At 38.1% G+C, this 20,474-nt stretch overlaps 1 protein-coding gene across 1 annotated transcript in view; it reads left to right on the forward strand.

The window, feature by feature from the left end:
* Positions 1 to 18,632: 18,632 nt before the first annotated feature.
* Positions 18,633 to 20,474, forward strand: part of TNFAIP2 (TNF alpha induced protein 2) — a 29,206-nt gene continuing 27,364 nt past the window's right edge. Inside the window, exon 1 of the mRNA XM_074213166.1 lies at positions 18,633 to 18,721. The gene's annotated coding sequence lies outside the window, so the exon portion shown is untranslated. The remainder of the gene's footprint in view (positions 18,722 to 20,474) is intronic.

A 20,474-nucleotide genomic window follows, 5' to 3' on the forward strand; every position in this document is an offset into this window, starting at 1 on the left:
TAATATGGAAATATGTTTTGCATGACTTTACATACATAATAAGCATGATATTATTGCCTCCTCATTGGTCTGGGGAGGACCTGCAAGGAAGGAAAAAATTTGGAACTCAAAAATTTTTTAAATGGAACATAAAAATAAATCAACTCACTAAAAAATAAATTGTTCTATTCATTTAACTTGGCATCAGTTCATAGAAGTCTTCCTAGGTTTTCCTGAAGCCTTTTCTTTCATTATTTCTAACATCACAGTAGCATTTCATAACATTAAATTCCATAGCCTGTTGCCCCAATCAATATATGGCACCCTCTCTGATTATTGGCTCCATTATCTTGCACCTCTGAGCTCTACAAGCTCAGAGTCAGGAGGACCTGAGTTCAAATATGAGTTTGGATATGAGCAACAGTAGACTGCTGTTGGACTCAACCATAATCAACCTGCCAGATACCTCTACTGGTTCAGAATGACAGAAATGCAGGCTTCCCTTGTTGTTCCTTTATACACTTTAGTTTGATGGAATGGATCAACACATCTGCTGCTGAGATTTGAAATACCCTAGGACTGCTTGCGTCTGAAGCTGTTTCTCTCTTGATATACTTCCTAGGACCCAAGACTGTTGGATGAGAAAGATAGGAGGGGAAGCTGGCACAGTCCCTTCCTCAATCTCCCTAGATCTATGACCCATGATTGAGTAATATATAACAAATTGTCAAATTGTCAATTCACATCTGTCACCAGTATATGTGCCACAGTTCAGATCTGGGTATACTCTGGTATGATCTGGGCCCCCTTCTTGCCCTACATCACAGCCAGTTTTTTTTAACTTAATTTATTTTATTTATTTTGATTTTTACAATTTTTCCCCCTAATCTTGCTTCCCTCCCCCCACCCCTCCACAGAAGGCAGTCTGTTAGTCTTTATACTGTTTCTATTGATCTAATTTGAATGTGATGAGAGAGAAATCATATCCTTAAGGAAAAAAATAAAGTATAAGAGATAGCAATATCACATAATAAGATAACTTTTTTTTTAAATTAAATGTAGTAGTCTGGTCTTTGTTTAAACTCCACAATTCTTTCTCTGGATACAGATGGTATTCTCCATTGCAGATACCCCAAAATTGTACTTGATTGTTGCACTGATGGAATAAGCAAGTCCATTAAGATTGATCATCACCTCCATGTTGCTGTTAGGGCATCACAGCCAGTTTTTGAGTACTGGCATGCTCTGTAAAGTGTGCTCTGTACTAGGTCCTGTCCTCAGGCTCTTTACTCTATCAATTCTTATGCTGATCTGAGTTAGAAAAATGACAATGCAGGGGGGCAGCTAGATGGCACAGTAGATATAGCACTGGCCCTAGAGTCAGGAGGACCTGAGTTCAAATATAACCTCAGACAATTAATGATTGCCTAGCTGTGTGACCTTGGGCAAGTCACTTGACCCCATTGCCTTAAATAAGTAAAAAAATGTTTAAATAGGGGGGAAAATGACACTGAGACTTCTTGATTTCCCCATCAAGATTCAATCTGGTACATATTCTAGATTTGTTTGGAAGAGTTTTGGGGGTTTGCTGTCTTGCTTTCTGCTATTCTGTCATATTGTTTCCCATAAATACTGTTTTCTTCTTCTCTTTCTCCCTTTTCCTCCTTCTCTCCCTTCCTTCCTCCCTGCCTCTTCTTAAACCAAAAGAAGAAGCCCCTGATAGAATTAGAGGTAGGAGTGAGGAGGGGAGAGAGTTCCTAGTTATTGTAGAATTCTAGAATCAGTGGGTCTGGGAAGGCATTCAAATGCTGTGAATCAGTGTTCTCAAAACAGGTATTGTCTCCCATTCTCCCCAATAGGGACTTGTCTCCACTTGCTCTCACAGAGAAGTCAGTTTTGGTTTCTAGGAATTTATGAAGAGATTCAAGAGGCTTTTAGTGGAAAAGCCCTGATGTAATTTTAGAGTTTCTAAAGGACCCGCCCACTGGGGATTATTATTATTGCAAAAAAAGAAACTGTTTTTAACACCAAAAGTTGTGCAAATTCTTACTGTGTTCCCCTGGTCAGGGGAAGCACAATAAAAGAGGAACAGATTTTTAACTATAAGGTGTGAAGACTTGGATTCATGTCCTGATTTAAACATATTGTAATCTTCAGAATATTCATTGTTTTTTACATAGCAATAACATCCCACTGCACTCATGTACTTGTTTCTAGTTCTATGTTACCACAAATATAGTACTAGTATAATATATTGCTGTGCATGGGACCTTTTCTTCTGTCTTTGATGGATTTGCCTAGTGGCGGGATCTCGGATTATTTTGTTCACTTTTTTAGCATAATTCCAAACTACTTTCCAGAATGGCCAGACCAATTCACAGCTTCGCCAACAGTGTATGTGATCCTCTCTTTTTTCATGGGTCCTCCACATTAACTCAACCTTTTGTCGTCTTTGCCAATTTGTTGGGTATGAAGTAAAACTTTCCTGTTTTTATTTACATTTCTTTTAATATTAGTGATTTGGTACAATCTGTCATATGACTATTAATAAGTTTGCAATTTTTCTTTTTTAAGAGCTATTTGTATATATCCTTTGAAACCATAATCATTGGGGACTAACTCTTGGTGTCATATATTTGCTAATTCCTTATATTTTGGATATCTGACACTTATCAATGAGCAAGTGAATTAGATTATCATTAAGAGCCCTTCCAAATCTAAATCCTATACATCTATGACAATGTAACTCTGCATAAGAAGAGGAGCCTTTTCTCTAATGACCTAGAAGAAGAAAATGGACAAGAGCAATGCATCTACTAGGAAGTCTTGGCTTGAGCCTGAAATGGACTGTATTTGTCCCTCTTCTCACTCTGTTTAAACATAAAAATTCCAGAATTCTCCCTTACTCTTGCCCTTTCTACTTCTCTGTTTTTGCTGTCAATAATTTAATTTAATTCAACAATATTTATTACACAGCATGCACTGTGCTAGATATTAAAATTCTAATAACAAAATGAAATAGTCCCTCCCTTCAAGGAACTTTTATTCTTTTGCAAAGTTTGCAACAAACATTCCAATAAATTATCAAGAGTATTGTATGTCGATTAATTAAATTGATCAATTACAGATGATTGTTTATTGATTAATATGATATGTATAATGAATTTAATAATAATAATTTAGTTTCTACAGAGCATTTTCACAGGCAAGCTCTGGGTTTGGGGAAAAAAAAAACGAATTTCCCCATGTATAAGACACACCCTTTGTGGGAAAATTTGGGCTCTCAAAACTGGGAGCATCTTATACAGTGGCTGTAGATTTTTTTACCTGCATTTCCCTTTTTCACACTTGTGGCTTTGCACTCATTGTTTCACATTTATTACTGTTATATTAGGTTATGTTTTGCCACATTCTTCCCAGAAATAGTTCAGAAAAGATTTTCATACAGGGCTGAATTCAATTTCGAAGTGATCCAGTTTGCAAAAGTGAATGGAAATCGTCCTGCTGAAAGTCAGTTTGGTCTTCCTCTGAGAAAACAATCTGAGACTGGCTACAGGAAGAAGAAACCCTACTGCAAACACCATAGCAGAAGAAGGCCATGAGAGGCAAGTCAACCAAATGGCCTGAGTTAGAGAGGGAATTGAAGAGAAGGATTGAAGAGCAAAGGTTCATTGTAATTCCTGTGTCCACAAAGATGGTTCAGCAGGAGGCAGGTAGAATTGCTGATGAACGAGAAGTGGCTAATCTCAAAGGAAGACACAATTGGTATGCTTCAGGATCATGAAACAGAATGGATTAAGCATGCTGTCTAAGCACTAGACTTACCTAGGGAGAGCTTGTGGTCAACCACAGATCAGAGCACAGGCAGGAGAGCAGGCAGATTCATCATCTCACACACAGATGAGGATGAACTAATGGATGGGAGTTTTGAAAGTGATGAAGAGTTGAATTCATGATGAATAAAACTTGAGTTCAATAACTTTATATAATGCATTTTTTTCAAATTTCAGGCCCCCAAATTAAGATGCATCTTATACATGGGAGCTTCTTATACATGGGGAAATACATGAGATCCTACATTTTTTCCCTGTACTCTACTTGCCTGTGTTAAGTAAAGTAAATCAGTAGCCAAGTAGAATAATGGAGTAGTCCCAAGACTATACAATCAATTTAGCCATTCCCACAGGACTCGAGGACTAATATAATTGTATTATCCAACATGATAGGCCTGTCCTGGAAGCATCACTCAAATCCCAAAACTGATAGTTCTATGATCCACCTTCTCCCTTCCTTCCCATTTATTCTCTGTCTGAACTACAGCAAGGTGGTGTTCCAAGGAAGGAGTAACTTCATGACTTGCAAATTGGTTCTTTTCAATGAAAGTAATTAAACCACTCTCTGCTTACTAGCACTCTGTCTCTAGAAAGATTAGAGACTGACTCAGGAAAAATTCTGTTAATAAAATAAAGGCAGTATAATTTGAGAAGAACATTGATATCTTGGGGGTGAGGGGCAAGGGAGAGTTATTAGGGAAAGTTCTATGGATGAGGCAGCACCTGGTCTGAATCTAGAAAGAAAATTAAAACTCAGATTTCAAGAATCAAGTTGAAGAGGGATTGCATTCTAGACATAAGGAAATGCTTGATTTAATGATAGAAGATAGACTGAATATTCTGGTTTGACTGGAATGTAGAGACCATGAAGGAAAGCAATATGACATAAGTTAGACTGGAATCAGAGGTGTCACTGAAGGTTTGGGAGTGAGAGGATAATATGTTACAGATTGTTTAGGCAGTTTGGCAGTGGATTGACTGGTCAAGGAAGAGGTTGAAAAGAAATAATTCCAATAGTCCAGCACAAGTGGTAATGATCTGAATTTGGGTGATGGGTTGTGTGAGTGGAAAGAAGTACCAAAGGCAAGAAATCAAGACTTGTAAAGTTGGAGTAGAGATAGAATTCAAAAAAAAAAGATATGGGAATAAGGGGGAAGTAGAGTCAAGGAAAGAGTCCAAGATCATACTGTGGCTACTGGTCTAGGAAATGTCCAAGAGGAAAATGTTCTTACTCTTGTACAGGCATAGATAATGAAAGAGAAAGAGCCCTAGGTTAGAAGTAGGATGACTTAGGTTCTAGACCCAGCTCCAGCATTAACCAGATATATGACCTTGCATAAAGCACTTCCTGTCTCTAAGTTGTTTTCTTCTCCAATAGACGATGAAGTTAATGACCCTGACCATACATCACAGGATTATCATGAGGACCAAATCAATTCTTAGATTGGGAAATTTTTGGAGAAATATAAAGTTCAAATAAACAGAAGATTGTTGATACCATTTTTCCTCAACTTGGTATAATACAGAAGTAAATATTTGTCCTCTCCAGGGAGATTATCCTTCACTCAGGATCTCAGCTTCCTTTTCTGATTGTCTGCTTGGAGGGAGGGGGAATCCTGGATCTATCTTCAACCAAAGACTGGATTCCACCTCAGATTGTAGCCTCCAGGAAGGCAAGTAAGGCTGTTCCTTCTTTGTCTTTTACAAAGTTATTGGTTTCAGGAGGATATAATTGGATTGTTGCAACAATAACATAGAGGTTTATAGACAGTAGGTAGTGAAAAATTATTAATTACATTTAATAATCTATGGCAAACAAGTAGTAATGGGACCAATTTTTTCCCCTAATCTGTTCTGCTATTTAGAAGTATTGGGGAGTAAGAGTATTATGGAAAGCTGGGGGAGGGAAGAAGCTGCTTCAATGCTTCAAGATGCCAGAACTGCAAAGTGAAGGATTTCAGTTAGATATTAAAACAATAAGGGTTTATATTCAAGTACCCCAAGTCTCAAAGGAGAGAGTCCCATGCCAATGGACTTTGCATCTCACATTTGAAGAGCCCTTTACAATTTGCCAGGCATTTTTTTTTAAAACAACCCTTCATAGGGACAGTTAGGTGGTGCAGTGGATAGAGCACAGGCACTGGAGTCATGAGCTGTGTGGCCTTGGGCAAGCCACTTAACCCCATTGCCTTGCAAAAACTTAAAAAAAAAAGAAAAGAAATCAGGAGGGATGAGATTTTAGAGAAACTTGGAAAAACTTGCATGAACTGATGCTGAATGAGATGAGCAGAACCAAGAACACTGTACACTCTAACAGCAACATGGGAGTAATGATCAACCTTAATGGACTTGCTCCTTCCCATCATTGCAATAATCAGGGACAATTTTAGGGGATCTGTGATGAAGAATACCATCTGGATTCAGAGAAAAAACTGTGGAATTTAAACAAAGACCAAAAGATTATTATACTCAATTTTAAAAAAAATTGTCTTATGTACTACATAATTTTGCTATCTCTAACATTTTATTTCTTCCTTAAGGATGTTTTTTCTCTCAACACATTCAATGGAAACAATGTAAAGATTATCAGGGCAGCTAGGTGGTGTAGTGGATAAAGCACCGGCCTTGGAGTCAGGAGTACCTGGGTTCAAATCTGGTCTCAGACACTTAATAATTACCTAGCTGTGTGGCCTTAGGCAAGCCACTTAACCCCATTTGCCTTGCAAAAACCTAAAAAAAAAAAAGATTATCAAATCACCTTCTGTTGAGGGGAGGGGAGGGTGGGAGAAAATTGTAAAATTCAAAACCTTACAAAATGATTGATAGAAACTACTATTGTATATAATTGGAAAACAAAAGACTTCTAAAATAAAAAGTAAACATCTCAAAGCTCTCTCATTTTGTTGTGATTCTTTCTGTTCTCTTTTAAACTTTTTAAAAAAAATTCAATATCCTTTTCTTTTTCTTATTTTTTTTAGCTATCCTGTTCCAACCCTCTCTTCTACTTTTCTCCCTCCAAAAAAAAACTGGAAAAAAAAAGAAAAACAAAATCCTTGTAACAAAATTTAATAGTCAAACAAGACAAATGCCCACAATGACCAAGTGCAAAAACAGATGTCTCTTTCTTCATGCTTAGTCCATAACTTGTCAGGAAGTAGGTATCATATTGTTTTTTAATACTCTGGAATTGGGGTTGATCATTATATTGATCAGAGTTCTTATGTCTTTCAAAGTACTTTTCCTTTGCAATATCTAGTCATTGCATAAATTGGTCTCCTGGTTCTGATTTCACCCTGTAACATTTTAAAATGTCTCTCTATGTTTCTCTGAAATGATCCCTTCCATCATTTCTTATGGTGGTAAACATTTCATTACATTTGTATAATATAATTTGAGCAGTCATTCCCAAGTTAATAGATATCTCCTTAGTTTTTTACTCTTTGCCACTAAAAAAAGAGTTGCTATAAATTTTCTTGTGCCTTTGGTCTTCTCTCTTTGATATCTTTGGAGTATAAGTCTAGTAGTGATTTTGCTAGGTCATAAGGAATGCACTTATTTTGGGACAAAGTTCCAAATTGTCTATCAGAATGGTTAGACCAATTCACAGCTCCACCAACAATGCTTGCTTAATGTATCTACTTTCCCACAATCCCTTCAATAATTGCCATTTTCCTTTTTTATCTTTGTCAATTTGATAGATTATTATAAAATCTCAGAGCTATTTTAATTTGTAATTTGGAGCCTTTTATTTTTTGGTAGCTTGAATTTCTTTCTTAAAAAAACTGCCCATTTATGGGGCAGCTAGGTGGCACAGTGGATAGAGCACTGATTCTAGAGTCAGGAGTTCAAATCCAGTCTCAGATACTTAATAATTACCTAGTTGTGTGACCTTGGGCTACCTTAACCCCATTGATTTGCAAAAACCACAAAGAAAAACAAACTGCCTATTTATATCTTTTGACTCTTTCTATTTTAGGGAACAACTTTTGTTCTTATAGATTTGAATTTATCTATCTTGTATATAAGATCTTTATCAGAGATACTTCAAAGATATGTTCCCAGTTTCTCTTCTAATTTTAACTAAATTAGTTTTGTAAAATCTTTAAAATTTTCATTGATCAAAACTATTGTTTTCATTTGTGACTTAACTTCTTTGGTCATGAGCTCTTCCCCTCTCTTTAATTGTGAAAGTTATTTCCTTCCTCTAATTTGTTTTTAATGTGACATTTTAGTCTCTAAATTATATATCCATTTGAAATTTATCTTGGCATAAGGAGTGATAAGGTTAAGTCTGTCTTTGAGTTCTGCCAGGCTGCTTTCCAGTTTTCCAGGAAGCTTTGTTAAAGTTCTTACCCTAGCTCCTGAGTTTGGATTTATCATACACTAAACTTCTCCATTTGCTTGCTTCTGCATAACCTGCAATTATTGTGTTCTACTGATCAACTTCTCTACATGTCTCCCAATTGTGTCTAATACTCTCTCTACGAAGACAGGAGGAAAACATACCAAACTCAGTTTTCAGGCTGCAATGAACCCAAAAGGGGGAGATGTGCCACACAAGGAGTAGTAGAAGGGATCATTTTGGCCAGTAGGAAAAGATATGGTTGGGGCTGGAGAACAGTAACAATTGTCATTAGGTATCCATGGACTTGTTCTGCTTGGCCAAAAGAGAAGAACCAAGAACAAGAGAGAAATTCCAGTTCAATGAAAGAAAAACACATTGAATGTTGAGTTGTCTCACAATAGAGGGAGTTTTTTCATAAGATAGTGACCTCTTCATCACAGGAGATATCCAAATGGAGCTTGGATGACTCTCCCATCAGGGAGTTTCCTATAATGTGAATCCAAGGAGAAAATCTGGAGTGCTTTAATACTAAGACATGCTATCATTCTCCCTGCTGAGATTGGCTGATGATTTTCTGGGAAGCTCTGAAGAAGGAACAAGAGAAACACATAGAACTCAGAATTCAATTCAATACTCTTCAAAAGAAGCAGATTATCATAATGAATAGAGAGTGGACACACAGAAAAACTTGTGCAGGTCCTGCTTTGACTTATATTAATTATGTGACCCTGGACAAGTCACTAAACTACATGTTTTAGGCAACTCTCTAAGACTATAAATTGGAAGGAAATAAAAAGGTTAACAACCTTTATTAGTAGAGGAAATTTCCCTAAGATTTCCCTACCAATGAGATTATAGGTCTAATTCCTATGCCTATATGCAATATCCTGTACTGGGTGCTTAGAATGTAAATATAGATGCTACAAAGGCCCTGATACAAAAGAGCTCACATTCTAATAAGAATGACTAATGTATATAATGTATTGGAAAATAAAGTGAGAACAAAGAAAAAAGAATACTTCCATCTAAGGTGAACTGGTCAGAGTCAAAGAAAGCTCCATGGAGAAGATGCCCCCTGAAATGGACCTTGAAGGAAAGGTCACTTCTTCAGATTTGATCCAAGTGATTAATGTTAATCTCATTACTGAGGTGCAATGAGGATACCTGCCTTAGAGTCAAAGAAATGTGTGTTCAAACCATGCTGCTAACACATACTTGATGTGGGACCCTTAATTTCTTAGGGACCTATAAGAATTTTTTCTCAGTTCTCAATGGCAGAGAAGGTGCCAATCTGACCTAAGCTGAGAGAGGGAGTTTCTTCACCAAGAGCTCCCTATGATGAATTCATAGGTCTAGATAGATACACATACCACCACCACTACCACCACCTCCTCTTCCTAAATATATATATATATATATATTATATATATATAATATATATAGAGAGAGAGAGAGATAAAGAAACATATTATGTATGTATATATAATATAGATAATACATATATAAGATATATATATATATGTATATTGACATATGCTCATTACCACAGATAATAAACCAGGAGAAGAAATATGGCTGGAATGACCATGGAAGAAAAAAAAGTTTTATTTAAAAAAACACTGAAAAATCATTTTACATAAAGTCAGTATTATCATTCCCACTTTGCAGATGAAGTAATTAAGGTGAAGTGATTTAGGATTATGTGATTCAGACAAGATTTAGAAATCATTTAGTGCAAGCCCCTATTTCACAGATGATAAAACTGAAGCTGAAAGAAATAACTTGTCTAGAGTCTCATAGCTAAAAAGTGAAAGAGTCAAGATTTTACTTCCTCTTGATTCAAAATTCAAAGTTTTGTTGATTATGCCATAGAATTTAGATCAAATCGAAAAAAAAAAAGAAGGGAAGTTGATGGATAGGGGGTAGGGAAGAAAAGGAAATGCAAGTCATTTCTCAGGGGGAACTGCTCTAGGCTTCTGAGCCTGCTGAGGGAGAAGGCCAGACATAAACACAACCCACTTAGAAAGAGGGTACTGGGGCTCTATACACATCCAAGAGAAAAGATTTGGAAGTAGCCTTATCTACTCATCCTCCTGTATCCTGAGCTGAATACTACTACTTAGGCTACGTAGCATCTTGGCATTCAAGGAGCCTCTCTGGTTAGTTAAATCTACCTTCTGTCATCCAGGCACCATGTCATTCTGGTTGTCCTCTTCACTGACCTTCCCCAAACCAGGTTTAGTTTAGGTCAATGGAAAAAGTTCTAAGCTGAGAGTCTAGAGACCAGAGGTCTAGTCATGGGATCATAGATCATAGGATCCTTTTTCACATCAACAATGCAGAGAATGGAGAGGATTTGGAATCAGAGAACTTAGACTCCAACCTAAGTCTCAGTTTCCTCCTCTATAAATTAGGAAATGGCACATCGAAATCAGGTAATGACAGATAGATCAGTTGGTTAGAAGGTAGAATATGATGGGGGAAAATGGGGTCAGATTATAGAGAGCCTTAAATACAAGCCTGAGGAGTATGCACTTTATTCTCCAGGCGATGGAGAGACACAGAAGAATTTAGAGCAGGGGAGTAACATAGTCAGACCTGTACCTCATAGAAATATTTTTGACAGGTTGTGTGAAACTCTTGACCCACAATGACCTCTACATCTTAAGTCTATGCCTCACAATTTTTACTTAAGGCTCATTAATTTTTTAACTGTTCTGTAACTGAGTCCCAGTTTTCCAATCACGAGAGGCTGCATAAGGAAAATGTCCAGCCCTACCATCAGAGCCCTTTTAAAACCAAGCTAGATTTACAGGAATCATACAACAAATTCTGATTGATTCTAACTGACTTAAGTGGAGTCAGCTTAGAGAGTCAAGAGTCTAAGCTGGAGTATGATAGAAGTGGTGAAAGGAAGAGATGGAGTGTTTACAAAAAAGTCATTTCCTTTTTTATAGGATCACCAAACTAGTAGATGAGCAAAATACTATGGATACAGTTTACCCAGGTTTTAGCCAAATGTTTGATAAAGTATCTGAAGATATTCTTGTGGAGAAGGTAGTAAGATGAGGACTAGAGATATTGTGATTAGATAAATTCAGAACTGGTTGGATAGTCAAAGAGTAGTTGTAAAGGTTTAATATATCAAAGTGGCAGGAGGTACTCAATGGAGTGCCCCAGGGTATACTTAGATAAAGGCAAATTTTGGAGGACATAACTCTGAGAGGAGTAACTTTTTATGTTGAGTCATTTCAGTTGTGTCTGACTTTCCATGACTCCATTTGGAATTTTCTTGGCAGATATTGGTGTGGTTTGCCATTTCCTCCTTTAGCACATTTACAGATGAGGAAACTGAGGCAAATAGGTTAAGTGACTTATTCAGGGTCACACAACTAGTAAGCATCTGAGTCTGGATTGGAAATTGGGTCTTCCTGACTCCAGGGTCAATGCTCTATCCACTGCGTCACCCAGCTGCCCTAAGGAATGGCTAGCACAATGGTCATGAAATAGCAAAGATTCAAAAGGACCTTGACAGGCTTTTAAAGCATTGAGTTGAACCTAATGAAGTGAAATTCAATTGGAATAAATGTAAAATCTTACATTTGAGTATAAAAAAAATCATTCTCATGAAATATAAAATAAAGGAGGCATCATTTGATAGCAGTTGTTCTGGAAAAGATCTAGAAGTTTTCATGGACTGTAAGGTCTATATGAATCTATAGTATGAAATAGCAAATAAAACTGTGATCTTTGGCTGAATTAGGAGGAGTCCAGTTTATAGGAATGGAGCAGTGATAGTACCATTCTATTCTTCCCTTGTCAGATCACACTTGGAGTACTGTTTTCAACTCTAGGTATCATGCTTGAAGAAAATGGATTAAACTAGAGATTGCCTAGAAGATGGCAACTAGAATGATGAAAAATCTTGAGTCCATGTCATATAAGGACAGGTTGAAGTAACTGGTCATGTTTAGCCTTTTGGATCTTTACTATTTCATGACCATTGTGCTAGCCATTCCTCAGGGCAGATGGGTGACAAAATATAAATATTTATAGCAGCTCTTTTCTGGAGACAAAAATTTGAAAATTGGGGGGGTGCCCATCAATTGGGGAGTGGCTGAACAAGTTGTGATTTATGATCATGATAGAACACTGTTAACTATAACAAATGACAAGCTAAGATGCTTTCAGGAAAAATCTACTAAAACTTACCAAAACTGATGCAGGGTGAAATAAATGAGTGAAATAAGGGAAAATCATATACACTAATGGCAATATTTTAAAATGATTTCTCAGCAATACAATGATCCAACTCAACATAAGGACTTATGATGAAAAATATTACCCATTCCCAGAGAAAGAACTAATAGAATCTGAATACAGATTGAAGCATATTTTTAGTTTATATTTCTTGGGATTTTTAATTTTCATCTGCATTTTATTTTACAATATAACTAATATGGAAATTTATTTTATATAATTACATATATAAACCTAGATCAAAATGTTTGCTTTTTCAATGAGGCAGTGGAGAGGGAGAAAAAGAATTTGGAACTCAATTTTTAAAATGAATATTTGAAAATTACTTTTATAAGTAATTGGGGAAAAATAAAATACTAAATTTTAAGAAAAGAAAAAGAAAAAACTGGGTTCAAGTCTTACTTCTGATAATCACTTAACCTGTTGGTTCTCTAGGCAATTCTCTAAGATTATAAGTTACAGAGAAGGTGCTGACTTGCATTAGTAGACAGAGTTTTCTCACTTGGGAGTTTCCTAAACTAGTGAAATCACAGTCCCTCTTCCCTTTTTTGTGAGAAATCAGAATTAAGCTCAATAATTTATAGATTGTAGACTTTCCTCTCTTCCATTTTTTAATGTTAAGGTATATATTTCTTTCTTTCTTTGCTTCTTCCTTCCTTCCTCCCTCCCTCCCTGCCTCCTTCATTTTCTTTCTTTCTTACTTTCTTCCTTTTTTCCTTCCTAAGTGTTAAATATTAGGAATACAAATAGAGGCAAAAGACAGTCCCTATTTTAACATCGCTGTGTCTCCATTTCCTCTTCTGTAAAATGAGGATAATTAAAGTATCTCCCTCCCAGAGTTATTGTGGGGATCAAATGAGATAATATTTGTAAAGTACTTTGAAAACCAAACTACTTGCTATTTCAGGACAACATTTCTACTTTGGTACTTCTTACATTCCACATTCCTTCACAGATCAAATGAGATAATAATTGTAAAATCCTCAGCACAATGACTGGCATATAGGGAGTGCTCTATAATGCTAACTGTTGTGCTATTGTGGTTGTTATGATGTTGATAATAGAATTAAAAGGTAGAAGGGATCCTAGAGACTTTCTAATCTAACCCCTTTAATTAATAAAAGAGGAAATAGAAGCTCAGAGATGTAAAATAATTGACTAAGGACCTACACCAAGTTAATGACATAGCTAAAAATATCTCCCAGCTTTTCATTAGACTGTGCTACGTCCTTTATTATATAATATTGTATAAATAATATTATTTTGCCTTTCCAGGAAACTATCTGACCCTACCCAAGTGTCCAGTCACGGTGTTCAAAATTCCTGCCACTATTGAGTCATGGTGTCTAGGGGTTGCAAGGAATCTTCCTAAGAGTTCGGCTACCTGGCACAGGTAATATTTTAACTTCTGAACAAACATTAGGTCAGATTAGCTAGCTGTCAATCAGCATTTATTCCCAGAATCACAGACTGAATGAGCTGGAGGGAAATTCAGGTTATCTAGTACAACTATCCAGCAACGCCCCCCCCCCCCCACAACATCACTGTCAAGTGACCATCCAAACTCTACTTAAACATCACCATTGACGGAGATTTGTCTTCTGAAGCAGTCCATTTTATTTTCAAATAGCTCTAATGACTAGGAAGAATTTCTTCTTTCTTTCCTTTCTTCCTTCTTTCTTTCCTTCCTTCCTTCCTTTCCTTTCCTTTTTTATTTCTTCCTCCCTTCCTTCCTTTCCTTTTTCTTCTTTTCTTTTTTCTTGCTTTCTTTTCTTCTTTCCTTCCTTCCTTTCCTTTCTTTTTCTTCTTAAACATCTCCATTGAGGAAAACTCCATTATCTCCTGAAGCAATCAATCCATTCCACTTTCAGACAATTCTAATTACTAGAAGGAAATTTATTCATTAATTCATTCTTTCAGAACACTTTTTTAGCTTTGATTTTTTAATTTCTGTATTAGCTAAATTAAAGATTCAGTAATTCATTATATGTTCGGGTTAGCAAAGAATTAGTGTTAAGGTTCATATTGGTCTTAATACTAGGGAAGGATCTTAGAAAAAAGAATTAAGTCTTTATTAATTTATTAATTAAAAGAATTAATCTCAACCAACATTAATACCTAGTTTGTAAGCAGAGCAATGTGCTGGTGCAGCTAAGTGTCTCAGTGGATAGCTCACCAGCCCTGGAGTCAGGAGGACCTGAGTTCAAAGCCAGAATCAGACACTTAATAATTATCTGTATGGCCTTGGGCAAGTCACTTAACTCCATTGCCTTGTAAATACAAAACAAAAAGAAAAGAAGAATAATGTGCTAGGCACTAGAGGACATTCAAGTTTAGAAAGGACATGATCTCTTCATGGAACTTATGGCATTGCAAGGGTTAACAGAGGCAAAAATCATAATATCTATATATGGAAGAGAGTTGAGAGGGTATCCTTTTCATTTTACAAATGAGTAAACTGGGGTCTAGAGGTGAGTTGCTCACACCATACATATAGGGTAACCATGGTGCAAAAATAATTTGAATGTAACTGTTGTAATTATTGTTAATTATATTTCTCCTTGCTAGACTACAAATTCCATGACTACAAGGGCAGTCAATTTTTCCACCTTTATATCTTGAAATATCTATCATAGAATTCTGAAACCAGTAGGTATAAAACAGATTTTAATTGAATTTAATTGAATTATGGGCTTATAAATAAAGCACTATCTGAAGTCCAGAGAGAAAAGCATTACCAATCAGGAGAATCAGGAATGGGTGGCATTTGTACTGGCCTTTTAGAAATTTAATAAGTAAAGAGAAGGTAAGCCATTCCAGGAATGGAAAACATTGTGGGAAAAGATTTAGAAGCAAGAACTTGTGTTTAAGGGACAAAGGGTAAATCAGTTTGTGGCCAGGCCAGCTCTGATAGGGGGAACAGGAGAGTAAGTGATGTTATCTTAGGCATTTCTTCCTACTTCCATTCCTTCCTACTAGTTTTGAAAGCTCCAGTCTCTACTTCTCCCACAAGATCTCCCTCAGCAACCCATTTTATGGCTCTCTCCTCCTCCTTTATATCTTATAACCAGTGGACCCTAGAGTATACCATTATACTGCTCCAATCCCAGTCCCTTTTCCCCTGGTTTCCCATCATAATCACATTCCTCAATAACTCACTCTATTGATGAGAGAACTGAAATCCAGGGAACAGAAAGGACTTTGCTTTAGGTCATGCAGACAATAGCAGGCATTGAAGTAGTAAGGGTTAGAGAAAGTCCTAATATTTTACAGATGAATTAACTCAATGCCTGAAGAAATTAAGTGACCTGTCCAAGATCACAGTCATTTCTAAAAATTGATTTCAATTGATTTTTTTTTTTTAGATTTTTGCAAGGCAATGGGGTTAAGTGGCTTGCCCAAGGCCACACAGCTAGGTAACAATTGACTTTTCCAATGAACAAAAAGTCTCTTTTTTCCCCCACTTCCTCCTTCCTATGTCAGAAAAGGAAGGGGGGGGGACGCCTTAAAATCATTATTTCCACTTTGATCATGGGCCAAAGTGTCTCATTGTTCATAATGAGTCCCTGACTTCTGTCTGTCAAGAGGTAGATCACATTCTCCATCCCTTGTCCTTTAGGATCGAGGTTGGTTACCTGTGATGATTAAAGAAGCATGGTCTTGGTCTTTGCATTCCCAGTGGTACTCAGCAAAGAGTAGGAGACATTTGAAGACATTTCCTAAAACTGAAAAAAAATTTTTTTAATGAAATAGAAAGTAAGGCTAGTGAGATGAAGAAAGTCTGAACAAAACATGAGATGCCCTTCATTTGTCTGGAGGCAACTTTATTCTCTCTTGAGATCAATTAAGTGCTAGCTAGTACCAACCAAGCATATATCCCAGCACATCTTGTCCTCTTCCAGAGGACTCCAAAGATGTAGATAGAATGTTGATTACCTTCTGCTTTGAAGCTTATGCACTTGCCCATAACCTGCTCATTTATCCTTACTGTAGATCCCAAGATTACTGTCAAGTGGAAAACAAAGTGGTGCGACTGCCTCGAAACATGGAGCCTTTGATCTTGGCCTTTTGCTTCTACCCTTTTTTCTGCCTCATAGTTTCTGCTTCTACCCCTCTGCCCTAGCTCTGAGTTCTCTTCATGCTCTTTGAGGGCAGCTGACTCCCTGCTCAGTCAGTTAATAAAAGAAGTCTGTATTAAACAGCACAATCGCTTGCCATCACATAGCTATTAGAACAGAGTTTAGGAAGAGGTTGTACACCTCCCTCCCCCTCAACACACATACAAACACACACACCCCTTACCCCTATATCCCTAATTGCCTGTGCACTTGACACAAAACAGAGTTTGCATGTTCTTTCTTTTGCCTGGGGATGAATCATGCATTCATTGATTCAAACATCAGATGGGTAGAGCTGAAAGAGACTTCAGAAAGCCCCAAATCCCACCCATTCATTCTATAGTTGAGAAACTGATGTCCCAAAGGGGAAGGGTCTCAGAGTGAGAGAAGAGAGCCTGTACTAGAAGAAACCAAATATTCTAATTTCCGCTCTTCCCTTAGACTAACTTCTCTTCTGTCCACCCCATCTCCCTCGACCCCCAATAGAGAGAGAGCTTCACCTGTGGTCCTCTCCATTTGTCTTCCCCACCCCCAATTCTTCCAATAAGTGAAGAGAATAAGCAAGTTAGAATACTGGATTTGGAGACCAAAATAAACTCTGCATTAAATCCTGGCACCACTTAGCACTTCTATGAATTTGGTTACCTCTTTAGGTCTCAATTTCACACAGGATTATTACAACTTTCTATCTCCATCTCCATCTTAACCTCCCCTTTTTCTCTCCCTTTGAAACAAGCTGTTTTCTTTTTTATTGATGAGAGAACTGAAACCCAGGGAACAGAAAGGACTTTGCTTTAGGTCATGCAGACAATAGCAGAGCAAGGTTTGAACAGGAGTTTTGTGAGTCTTCCAACCCCAGATCCAAGTATCTTTTCTGCTGGTTTCCTCATTTGAAAAATGAGGGGATTGGACTGGATGTGTTCCATTTGTCATGGTCGTCGTCGAGAACAAAGGACAAAAATCAACTTCTGTGAGTAATAGGAATAGCCCCATTGCTGGCAAGTTTGGCTATACAGTTTCTCTCCTTCCTCCCTTCCTCCTTCCTTCCTTCCTTCCTTCTTTTCTCCTTGTATTTCTGTATGCTCAGTCCAAAGGCAGATTTCTTGAGGTTTACAAATCCCAAATCATTCTGACTTTCCTTGATAGGCCAACAATGGGTCTCTGCCTAAACCCACTTGACCCTTATTTGGACCCTGATTGGTTCAGAGTGAATTCAAACATCAATTATTTCTGTTTTAGCCAGAAACTCCGAGGTTTTGCCCAGGTTGCTATTTTTTTTGACAAAAGAGTGCAGAAGAGGTTCCTTGATTCTTTTGTTTCTCATCACCCTAAATTATTGAGATACCCCAAGGGTCTTATCCTCCCAACAATTTTTTTTCTTCTTTTTTGGAACTGGTCGCTCTTGACCTCTCTGCCTCATCTCTCTGTTCCCCAATCTTTAATGACTGAATGGATGAAGACCTAGCTTTAAAAGTCAAGGGCACCCAAAGCATCCAAAGCCATATCCAGCGGTCCTGATTCACCTCTGGTCCCTGGACTCACATAGCTCTGAGGTGGTGACTTTGCACAACACCCCCTCACTCAAATCAAATTCACTTGCATGTCACAACGTCACCTCTTTGACGCCACGGTTTTCTTGAAGAATAAAAGACAAACAACAAGGCTCTGATTTAAAACTTTCTTGTATTTCTAGACTCTGGGAAAAACTGGTTGAACGCCGCGAGGATTGTTTTTCAGCTTGGGGGAAAAACCCTCAAAAAACCAAAACCAAAAAAAAAAACAAAACCCCAAAATGAAGAGCCTTGAGGTCATAAAAACAGAACTGAGCCCTGGGATTTCAGGGCAGCCTCCAAGGAAGCCGCTGTCCTTGGCAATGAGAGATGGCTAACCAAAGACTTTGAGGGCTTCTTGGAACTTGGAGCCGCTGTTTGGATCCACATCCACGTCCCCCTCCCCCAAGGACTGTGCAGGAGCACCCCCGGACCAATTTAAAGTCACGCCCACGGATTTTCCAAGTTGCAGCCTAGGGGCGGGGCAGGGGGCGGGAACCCCAAGATAGAGCCCTACTGGTGTGCTATAAGTGGGGCTGCGGGGAGCTGACTCGGTCACTTACCGCTAGCGCAGAGGCAGGGAGCCTCTCCCCCGCTCCCGCTCCCGCTCCAGACCAGGACCGGACGCGCGACACAGTGAGTGCCCCTTGCCCGCAGCTGGGTCCCCCTTCCATAACATGTGGCCAAACCTGATTCCTGACTGGTCCCGGGAATTCTCCTTCCAGTCCCAAGAGATTTCCCTTTTTACCTCTTTTCGAGTCTCCTCCCCGAGAGCAAATGACATTCTCCGGGACAGGGAGAAGAGTCCCAGGCTGGCCATAAGGAATTCCGAATTTAAATCCCATTTCGATTGCCTAGGTTCCAAGTCAGCATCCTCCCGCCTTTCCGTCTACCTTGACTTCCTTTTGGTACTAACGCTATCAAAAGAGGGAGAGGGGTTCCTACGCTGGGGTGACCAGGGAAAGGGATAAAGGCAGCTCAGGAGGGAGAGATCTGAAAGTTCCGGGGTGGATTTGGGCAAAACCCCTTTCTAGTTCTTCCTCAGTTTTCCCTTACGGACACGGAGGGGGATGAAACTGAGGTTCTTTCCATTCCCCCCATAATCTTCCCTACTGTGTCCCCTGCCAGACTAGACAGGTTGGCAATAAGTTTTAATCTTCCTCTGGAAAAGGACCCAGCTGAAAATGAAGTGGGGCAAAGAACCTGTAGCTAGAAGAATTACTGCCCTTGTCCTGCAGTCTTTTGGGATGTTAGAGACTCCTGCCTAATTTAGGAGAGAGAGCTTGGGGGTGCAGGATAGGTTACCTTCAGAGTACCTCCAGAGTCTGCCTCAGTTTGAAAGAATTCATTCCAAAAGGCTTTGGAGATGATCTAGTCTATTTACAGAGAAGGAAACTGAGGCATAGTGCAGGCAAATGACTTGTACGAAGTCAAATAGTTAATAAATGTCACAGTCAATACCATTGAATCTAGATCTACACCTAAATCACCATTCCTTCAGCTACCACCATTTCAGGGAAAATCTCTGATCCCCAAGACTGTCATCCCTAATACAGGGAACCTTTTCCTCCTTCCAGAGCAGCAGATGTTTTACAGCATTAGAAAACCAGGGCTAAGAGGGGAGGGGAGCAGAAAGCAGTGCAGAGTAGTGAATGGGAAAACCTTTTAGTTTTTTTTTCTAATTGAAATTTTATTTTGTTTTTCCAATTACATTTGCAAATTTATGAGTAACACATTTTTCTACTTCCTCCCCTTCCCTCCTCCCTCCCCATGGCAGCAAACAGGTAGTAAAAGTTCTACATGTACATTTGGTTGAACATATTTACATATTAATTATTTTGTGTAAAAGGAATTAGAACTATGGGGAAAGAAAGAAAATCATGAAATAGGAAGAAAAAAACATAAGAGAAGTTTTTACAAAGTGAATATAGTATGCATTCAGACTCCAAGGTTTTTCCCTCTGGATATGGATGGCTGTCCATAGCAAGTCTCTCAGGGTTGTCCTTCATCTCTGAACTGCCAAGAGGAACTGCATCCTCATAGATGATCCTTAGTGAAAGGGGAAATTTTTGTACAAGAGGGAGAGATATTGATTCAATAAAAGAACAATTGACCATCAGAACTGTCCAACAATTGATCCACTTTCCTCCAATGGTAGAGAGTTCCCTATTACTTGGAGATGATCAAGGGATAGTAGGTGAGGGATTTTGACTGGATAATCCAACTTCTGAGTTATTTATGGTCAGGGAACCTATAAAGGAAATTCTTGTACTGGAAGGACAGAGGAAGAGAGGATCTGAGATTTCCAAATTGTCTTCTAAAATACCAGGGTTTTGACAAGAGGTTGAGAAGGGAGATATCAATATGGATTGATCAGTGAAAGCTTCCA

Source organism: Macrotis lagotis, chromosome 1 (assembly GCF_037893015.1).
Source record: "Macrotis lagotis isolate mMagLag1 chromosome 1, bilby.v1.9.chrom.fasta, whole genome shotgun sequence".
NCBI classification, from domain to species: Eukaryota; Metazoa; Chordata; class Mammalia; order Peramelemorphia; family Peramelidae; genus Macrotis; species Macrotis lagotis.